Source organism: Diceros bicornis, chromosome 5 (assembly GCF_020826845.1).
Source record: "Diceros bicornis minor isolate mBicDic1 chromosome 5, mDicBic1.mat.cur, whole genome shotgun sequence".
Classification (NCBI taxonomy): Eukaryota; Metazoa; Chordata; class Mammalia; order Perissodactyla; family Rhinocerotidae; genus Diceros; species Diceros bicornis.
In genome coordinates this window covers 56,554,887-56,564,878 of record NC_080744.1, presented here as the reverse complement: position 1 = coordinate 56,564,878, position 9,992 = coordinate 56,554,887, and positions in this window count along the sequence as shown.

Genomic DNA, 9,992 nt, shown 5'->3' with positions numbered 1-9,992 from the left:
CTCCTTAAAACCATTGATAACCTCTTTATTGCCAAATGAGAGAATAGCTCTTGGTCCTTAGCCTACCAAACCCTCAGCCACATCTGCCTGCACTGCTAGACGCTTCCTCCTTCATCAAGGGCTCCCTTCCCTTGGTTTTGTTGTATCTCCTTGTGGAACTGTTTCTTTTGCAGGTCCATATTCCTCTGCGTACTTCCCAAATGTTGGTTCTTCCTGAGAGTTTGTCCTTGGACTGCTCCTTGTTCCTTCCACACTCTCCCTAGGTGGCCTCACTTACTCTCAGAGTTTTATATTCCTGATCCCCACATCTCTGTGTCTCCAGCTCAAATCTCACCTCCAAGCTTCAGCCTCATGTACACTGCCTACTTAGCATCTCCCCTTGATGTCATCAGGCCCCGCATGCTGGCCACATCCCAACAGAACTAACCACCAACCACTCCTAACATGCTTTGCTTCCTGTTTCCTTTATTTCTTTTGATGGCACCACCATTTAGCTAGTCTGTCAAGGTGGAAAAGTGGGAATCATCCTTAACTTCTCTTTTTCCCTCACCTCTCAAATTCAGGAAACCATCAATCCTGTTAATTTTACTTCCAAAACACTTCTCAAATATGTCACTTTCACTCTATAACAACAGCAACCCTCCTCTCTTCCCCATTCAGCTTTATTCCAACAACCTCCTGACAGATTCCTTGCCTCCGGTCTGGTCCCCTCAAGCCCATCCTCACCCAGCTGTCATTCTTTCCTTATTGAACGCCTGTCCTGTACCAAGCATAGTGATACATACCAGGGATATAGTAGTGAAAAAGACAAAGACCCTATTCTCATACGTCGGCGGTATCCACATAAATAATAAATCTTACACTGGTCCTGTCTGGCTTACAACCTTCTAACGTGTTTCAACCTTTATCCCACTTATCCTTTGCATGATTGGGTCATGAATTCCTTTTAGAATCTGATAAAAACTGAATTCATGGACAAAACTTTGCTTACAACTTCAGGGGAGAGGACACTGGACCCTGAAGGCCAGACTACATGAATCCTTGACCTGCATGATCAAGGTTAAGCTGTTTTGAACAATACACCTGGCCTGACCCCTCTCCCGGCCTTGCTTCTAATCATGTCCATCTGTCTCACTCTTTGATGTCACAGCCACACGGAACTTCCTGATGTTTCTCACATGTGTCATCCATTCGTCTGGTGACCATTTAGTAGGAACTCATTTCTTCAGATTCTGAGTCACCAAAAGTACAGAAGTGAGAAAGAACATGAAATGGGCTTTACATTCTCAGTGCCTTTCTCCTGTGCCCCTCTGGTCCTTCCTTGTTAACTGGCCATTGCCCACTTTAAAATTCCACTCAGGTATCTTTCTTCCTGAAAGACTCTCCTAAGTGTAACCTCTCTTCAGATTGGATTCCTTCTCTGGATTTGCATGTCTGCAAATGTTTGTTTTTCTGCCCTTAATACATTCTATGATAATTTTCTGTTTATGTGGCTGTTCCTTGCACTAAATTAGGGGCTTTAAAGGACAGAAACAGTTTTGCTCTTGATTGCTTTATCCTTGGTGCCTGCTTCAATTCAGTACTCAATAAATATTTGTGGAATGAATAAATGAATGAATGAATGAATGAATAGGAAGGATGAAGGAAGGGCTGTATCAAGCTGCACCAAAGGAGATCCCTGAATGCTGGCCTAGGCGTGTTGTTCTTCATTGAGTAGCTCATGGAAGAGCTCTTGGAAGTGTTGGGCAGGGGATGATAGGGCAAAAATGAGTCTTTTTGAGGGCAAATGTGGCAATGGCTTCCAGGTGGGTGGAGGGGGATAGCCTCTGCCAAGGGAAGAATCTAAGCACCAAGGAAGGATCTAAGTGGGGGAAGAGGAGGAGGCCTAGTGGGAAGGCTGGGCTGAGGACTCAGGCTCCAGCTCTGATGCTTTTTAGCTGTGGGATAATTATTTAGGCACTGCCCTCTCCCGGCCCTACTTTCTTCACCTGTTAATTTAGGAGGTTTAATTGGATATGCTCTGGGACCTTGTTTTATGTTTCTGGGTCTTTCCAGCTTGATGCAGCCCAAACGTGCAGCTTCTTGAGGAGCCTGAGATTTACTGGGCCCGTGATAGAAATGGCCCCTGGAGGCCACTGTAGCCACCTCGTGTCTTGCTGAATTCGGATGTCTGGACAGATTACTCAGAATTGGAAGGCATCTGAGGGTATTTCAGGGTGATAGGGATCTCAGATGTCACCAGGGCTTTGATTGCTGAATAATTAGGCCCCAAGTGACGGCTGGCTACATCTCCAGCCCCTCTGTCCCATGTCAACTTGGCTCTAGCCCCCTTGTTTCCTCTCTTTGGTTGTAGGAGCGGCTGCTGGCTGTGATCTTCCTGCCAGGATCGGCCCTTCTCAGAGCTGACAAGGCCCCCTCAGAAGGAGCCCTGTGCAGGTGAGAGGGCCAGTGTGTCCATTCGTGCCTCTGACAGGCTGACGCTCACTGACTGCTGCTTTAAATAGACCCCAAATCCCGGGAGGAGGAGGGGACAGGGTGTGAGCACCTCAAGCCCGTGCCTGGGCACGCTGCTGGGGTGTCAGGGATGATGTCCGAGCGCCTCACAACAACCGGGCAGGCACTGTTTCTGCTTCCCTTGAGACACGAGGGACAGGCCCAGAGAGGCTGAGGAGCGTGCCCAGTCTCTGAGCCAGTATTCGCACCAGGGCTCTTCGACTCCAGAGTCTGTGGTCTTTCCAACGACACAGGTGTAGAGAACCAGCCCCTGGACACCACAGGTCGCCCACAATGGGACTTCTTATTATCTTGGAATCCAAGATGTGGGTTTGAGTCGTGGCTTTGCCATTTACTGGGTGACATTGGGCAAGTGACTTCACACCTGTGAGCTTCATTTGCCTTATCTGTTAAAGTGAAGGTGATTCCACTTACTGGACAAACTTGTGAGAACTGGAATTACACACATGCTAATCCTTGTCACTCTCCTCCATGGTGGTGATTTTTTGGAGGGCGGGTGGCAGTAGACTAGCTGAGCACATCTCCCCTTGGCAGCTGGAACTGTGCTTCCAGCCTGGGGGTTGTCCTGCCCACCCAGGCCCGTGGCTGACCCCTCAGAGCAGGCCTTGGCTCCCAGGAGTGGCTGAGACCCAAGGGAACATGGGTTCCAGGCTTCCCTGGAGGTGACAAGACCTCCCTGGGAGGAAGAGAGGAGGAGCCTCTCCGGGGCACCCTTTGGCCCTGCTTTTGCGGGGCAGCTCTAGTGTTACAGGGAAGTGGGTCTGAAAGGCCTCAGGAGCTTGGGGTGGGAGTGGAGATGAGGATGGAGGAAGCCACAGGTTAGGAGACTGCAGCCCAGGATTAAAACCCAGCTCCAGCACTTGGTGGCTGTGAGACTTTGGGGAATTTACTCAACCTCTCTGCACCCCAGTCCTTTCATCTGTGACTCTCGGCGTACTCCACAAATTGTTACACAGATTTCAAAAGGAGGGGAGGCTGAAGGGGGAATAAAAATATTGAGGCCATATAGTTTCTAGAAATTTGGGTTGCTGATTTACATGGAATATTTTTTCTGATTTGTGAATTTAATGATATGAAAAGTCTTACACAAGGACAGAATTAAACTATTTTGATATAATTTAATGAATAATTGTTTCAAAGACTCACAACTAATTCTGCTAAAAAAAATCTAGGCTATTTGATCACTGTCGATTAAGAATCCTTTCTACTCTTTTTTCCTAATGTCAATTGCAAGAGGATGTTAGTAGAGATCATGATAGAAGCAGCCAGGAAAAACTAAACCTTTCCTGTCCCTTATAACTATTTTGAACACGTTTGCTGAAAATATTTTTACCTGTTGACTCTTATTTCCCAACAAGGACAAACACTCTTCTTCCCACAAACGCCTTTTTCTTTTCATGTTCACTATTAATTCTCTCCATGATGCCCTTTTCTAGAAACCAAAATAAGGATTTGCTTGATGATGATAATGACACAGTACATGGTCCTGGACTAACACTGCACACAATTCCAGCTTGATGTTTCTCTATTATTTATTGTGCTATCAACACAGCTTCTCAATTGGATCCTGGTCTTAAATCAGGGATCCCATCACAGAACCTAATGTGAGAGAAAACCAGATGCACCAGGAGCCTCCTTTATTTATCCTCCCTGGCTTGTTGAGCAGTCAGAAAACAGAGACTAGCATTAAAAGGTGTGTGCTGAATAACTTTGTCTGGTTGCTAATGATCTGTGATGTGGCTGAAACACCAGCTATTGCTGATGCTACTCTGAGCAGATTTGTATTCTGGAGGAGTCAGACCCAAACTCCTTTGTCTAATAAGACATTTAACATTTAGAACATAGAGCCAGAGAAGCCTCAAGGCATTTAACATTTTATTTGAGTCTTATGGGAAATGCAAAAGGGTCAAGGAATTGGGATAGTTGTTAGGTCTTTGAGGTTGACTCAGTTGGTTAAAATCCACTGAGGGTGTTGCTTGGAACACCCGGATTTTGTATGGGACCGGTTCCCTGGTAAGTTACATCTGACTCGAGTATTACTCATTGAATATGCGCATCTTCTGAGTGCCAACTATGTGCTAGGCATTGGGCTGCATTCTAGAGATGGATGCACAGGTCAAAAACCCTTGGTCCCTGCGCTAACGAACCTATACTCTCAAGAGAGAGGGGTAACCAAATGACTGCAATATCTAGGTAAGGCTGCTGGAAGGCTCCCTGTGAGAGTAACTAGAAGGCCTATTGGACTCTGGCTTTGGGGTGTCAATTATAAGGAGGGTTTCTGGACTTTACCCTCTGACCTCTGCCTCCTATAAAGCCATGATGACCCCAAGTTTCCAAGAGGGTGATTTTCAAGGGTTGTCTTTGTTCACTTCCTCACAATAATTAACTAAAGGGTAAGGAAAGGCATTTCAATGACAGAAAAACAGTATCAGGTGAGATCCCAGATGAAGTCTTATGATGCAGACCCTCTAACCCAGGCAGCATGGTACAATGAGAAAACTCTGTACCCTCTCCTGGCTGCCACTTGCCAGGCATGGAACCAGTGATATGCTGGTAAACTGGCTCTCAGAGCAGGGAAGAAAAAGCCCTGATCTGTGATGTTTGCCAATTTCCATGGTGTAAATACTCCCATTATGACCAATTACAAGCTATCAGTAGTTTTTTTTTTTTTTTTATTGATGTTTTAATGGTTTCTAACATTGTGAAATTTTGGGTTGTACATATTTGTTTGTCCATCACCATATATATGACTCCCTTCACCCCTTGTGCCCACCCCTCACCCCCCACGCCCCACCCCCACCCCCACTGCCCCTGGTAACCACAGTCCAGTTTTCTCTGTCCATGTGTTGGTTTATATTCCACATATGAGTGAGATCATACAGTGTTTGTCTTTCTCTTTCTGGCTTATTTCACTTAACATAATACGCTTCAGGCCCATCCATGTTGTTGCAAATGGGACGATTTTGTCTTTTTTTATGGCTGAGTAGTATTCCATTGTATATATATATACCACATTTTCTTAATCCAATCGTCTGTCGAGGGACACTTAGGTTGCTTCCACTTCTTGGCTATGGTGAATAGTGCTGCAATGAACATAGGGGTGCATAAGCCTCTTTGGATTGTTGATTTCAGGTGCATTGGATAGATTCCCAGTAGTGGGATGGCTGGATCATAGGGCATCTCTATTTTTAATTCTTTGAGGAATCTCCATACCGTTTTCCATAGAGGCTGCACCAATTTGCATTCCCACCAGCTGTGTATGAGGGTTCCTGTTTCTCCACATCCTCTCCAACATTTGTTGTTTTTTGTCTTGGTGATTATAGCCATTCTAACAGGCGTGAGGTGGTATCTTAGTGTTGTTTTGATTTGCATTTCCCTGATGATTAGTGATGTTGAGCATCTTTCATGTGCCTATTGGCCATCTGTATATCTTCCTTAGAGAAGTGTCTGTTCATTTCCTCTGCCCATTTTTTGATCGGGTTGTTTGTTTTTTTGTTGTTCAATTGTGTGAGTTCTTTATATATTATGGAGATCAACCCCTTGTCTGATGTATGTTTTGCAAATATTCTCTCCCAGCTGGTTGGTTGTCTGTTCATCTTGATTCTGGTTTCATTTGTCTTATAAAAGCTCTTTAATCTGATAAAGTCCCACTTGTTTATTTTTTCTTTAGTTTCCCTAGTCTGGGTAGGCATGTCATCCGAAAAGATTCCTTTAAAACCAATGTCAAATAGTGTGTTGCCTATATTTTCTTCTATGAGTTTTATAGTTTCAGGTCTCACCTTCAGGTCTTTGATCCATTTTGAGTTAATTTTTGTGAATGGCGATAGCACATGGTCCACTTTCATTCTTTTGCATGTGGCTGTCCAGTTTTCCCAGCACCATTTATTGAAGAGACTTTCCTTTCTCCATTGCATGTTCTTAGCACCTTTGTCGAAAATTAGCTGTCCGTATATGTGTGGTTTTATTTCTGGGCTTTCAATTCTGTTCCATTGATCTGTGTGTCTGTTTTTGTACCAGTACCGTGCTGTTTTGATTACTATTGCTTTGTAGTATGTTTTGAAGTCAGGGATTGTGATGCCTCCTGCTTTGTTCTTTTTCTTTAGGATTTCTTTAGCTATTCGGGGTCTTTTGTTGCCCCATATAAATTTTAGTATTCTTTTTTCTATTTCTGTGAAGAATGTCATTGGGATTCTGATTGGGATTGCATTGAATCTGTAGATTGCTTTAGGTAATATAGACATTTTAACTATGTTTATTCTTCCAATCCACGTGCATGGGATATCTTCCCATTTCTTTTTGTCATCATGGATTTCTTTCAATAATGTCTTGTAGTTCTCATTGAGGCTATCTAGTTTTAACAACTGGCTTGAAAAATCCATGAAAATTTAATAGGCTCTGGTGAGCCACGGGAACTGGCTTCAGCACACGACTGCGTGGAACCTTGTTTAATCTTCGTTTCCCCAGAGGTAACGAGGTCTGCCCTGGTATCTCCAGAGCTGTGGTAAACATGGAAGTGAGGTGGGCCAGGCCATGGATTCTCATGGTGCCTGGCACACAGGAGGGTCTCAGTAAATGTTGGTTCCCTCACTTCCTCCTTTCTTCACCCAGAGAACAGCAAAGTGAGATATGTGTTGCCACTCACTCATTTATTCAACTTTTATTGAACACCTACTATGTGTTAGCTACCCTGCTAGACCCCAAGGGTTTAAAATCGGCTAAGACAAGAGCCTTGCCTGAGAGCATCCTATAGACCAGTGCAGGAGACAGAGCCATGGGTGGGAGCTTGGAGACTAGTGCTGTGAACTAGCTGTGTAGAGGTCATCATGGAAGCAAAGAAGAAGGCCAAAGAGGAATGGGGGATTGGGGAAGTTTTCTTGGAGGACAGGACATTTATTGAGTTCTGAAGCATGAGGCAGATGAACAGGGGAGAAAGTCCCGATAAACCAGTGTAGACAAGTGACTTTCTTTTTATTATTGCTCCCCTAAGGAGTCTTTCCAAACATGTTGATCCTAATCTTTCTGACCTTCTCTCATGAAATTTAAAAGTATGCTACATATCTGTTTATATATTGCAGGGCTATTTGTGCTTTATACATAAAAAGAGTAAGATTCTTTCTGCTCCCCAGAACTATACGGGCAATATAGCGCCTTGTTGAGAATGCACGCTCTAGGCCAAAACTCCTGGTGGTGGTGGTGGGGGCCGGTGTTAGAAACCATGACTCGTCTTGCTAACCATTGAGCACATAATAAGCTGTTAATAATTGTCTGCAAACTGAATGAATACGTAAATAAGCATCGCTGCAAGTGGAAAGAACTGGAGCAAGGAGTGAGGTAGAAGAATAAAATAGCACAGATGAATGAGGCAGTGCAGGGTTTTGCTCCCATTTACAAATAAGGAAACCGAGGCTGTGAGAACGGTAAGTGATAGAGTTGGAGCAGTAAGTTGGGTCCAGTTGGCAGGTCCTCAAATGCCAGGTGAGATGTCAAATTCCAGGTGATGTATGAGATTCTTAACCCCCCAGCTCACACTGAGGAGGGGTTACCTGTGGCTCTCAGGACTCCTCATTGCTCCCTCTTAGTGATGAGCCAAGACAGGATCTGTGGACGCCAAGGTGGAGATGAACAACTACTGGCTAACTTACTACGCTCCGAAGTTTTAATGAAAGAGCTACAATAACCAAGCTCTGGCACTTGAGAATCCATCTCAATTTCCCCTTTCTTTCTAAAGCGACAGTGATTAAGGATTCATTCTGCACATAAAACAAGTGATCAATGGCTCCTGGCAGTTGCCATTGTCTCTCTCCTCCCCCAAACACCCCCCCATCAGTAGACAATGTATCTTGGGGAGCTGCCGGGGTCTGAGAAAAATGAGTTTGCCAGACACAGTTCTATTTTGATTTAGATCACAAATAGCTCAGCTCAGTTTTTACGTTGATAACAAGGAGATGGGCTCCTTTTCCTGAGTTCTGCAATCTGGGAATAAGTCCATCTCTGTTGAGAGAAAGAGAAAGACAGACTGATCTTTTTGTGTTAGTCGCAATACACTGTACCCAGATGCTTGTGGTCAAGCGACACACAAGACACCTCAGGCTGACTGACCTGGCCTCTTTCCTGGAATCTGACGGATCTGTGGGGTTACAAAGCCAGGGGCCCTGGTTCTTCCTAGGTCCCCCAAACCAGTCCTCACTGGGATAAATGGTAGGCATCTGCCCTAGAGAGAGGGTGAAGGCAAGGAAGAGGCCAGGCTGGGAGGAGGGACTGTCAGCCCACGGCTGCAACACCCCTGTGGAGTGGGGTAGGGAGTGGAGGCAGCAAGTCCAGGAAGAGCTAGTGGGTGGAAAGGTCTTAGACTAAGGCATGTACCCAAAGGGACATCAGCCAGGAGGAAAGACGGGCACATGAGGAGACGAGTTTCAACCTCCCCACTCCATACCCTCCTCCAAAAGGTTCTCCTTCCTTCCGACCCCTTTCTCCTGAAGGGAATAAATACTGAATTTGTACCTAAGGAGCCCAGTTAAGGAGCCAGAGCCAGTCACAGGGAAGGGGGTGATCAGTGAGAGAAGCACCAATAGAAGCAACTGCTGAAGTCTCTGGGGAAGCCTCACTGAGGAGGGGACGTCTGGACAGACGATGAGGGAGAAAGTGGGGGTTTTCCAGCCAGGCAATCGGGGGAGGGGCATTCCAGTCAGGGGACACAGTCTGGGTGAGGGCACCCGTCCTCTGGAGCTGGATGGGGCAGGGGGTGCGAGGGAGGATGGCGGGAGGTGAGGACGAAGGGTGGGCTGGGTGTCCAGGGACTGTAGCACCAGGGGTTATTCTGAGGCAAGAAGTGAATTCAAATAAAACATTGTCTACATATAACATATAATCTCAACCATTAGAAAAATCATTGAAAGTAAATTTGGGAAGGAAAGAAACCGAACTGTTAGTAGCAGTGCTTACCTCTGGTGGTCATGAGTGACTTCTTTGTTATATTTTTCTGTATATTCCAACTGTTAGTGAGCATATGCTGCTTTACTTTTTTTTTTTTTTGGCCTGTTTGTTTTTAAACAGCTTTATTGAGATATAACTCACATACCATACAATTCACCCATTTAAAGTGTATAAATCAATGTTTTTTAGTATATTCACAGAGTTGTGCAGTCATCACCACAATTTTAGAACATTTTTCATTACCCCAAAAAGAAGCCCTGTACCCATTAGCAGACATTCCCCATTTTCCCCATCCATCCCAACTCCTACTTTCTGTCTCTATAAATTTGTCTATTCTGGACATTTTTTAAAAAGGGAATCATAAAATATGTGGTGTTTTGTGACTGGCTTTTCTTTCTTGAAATCATATTTTGAAGGTTTATCCATGTTATAGCATGTATTGGTACTTCATTCCTTTTTATGGCTGAGTAATATTCCATTGTATAGATGTACCACATTTGTTTATCCATCATTAGTTGATGGACATTTGGGTTGTTTCCACATTC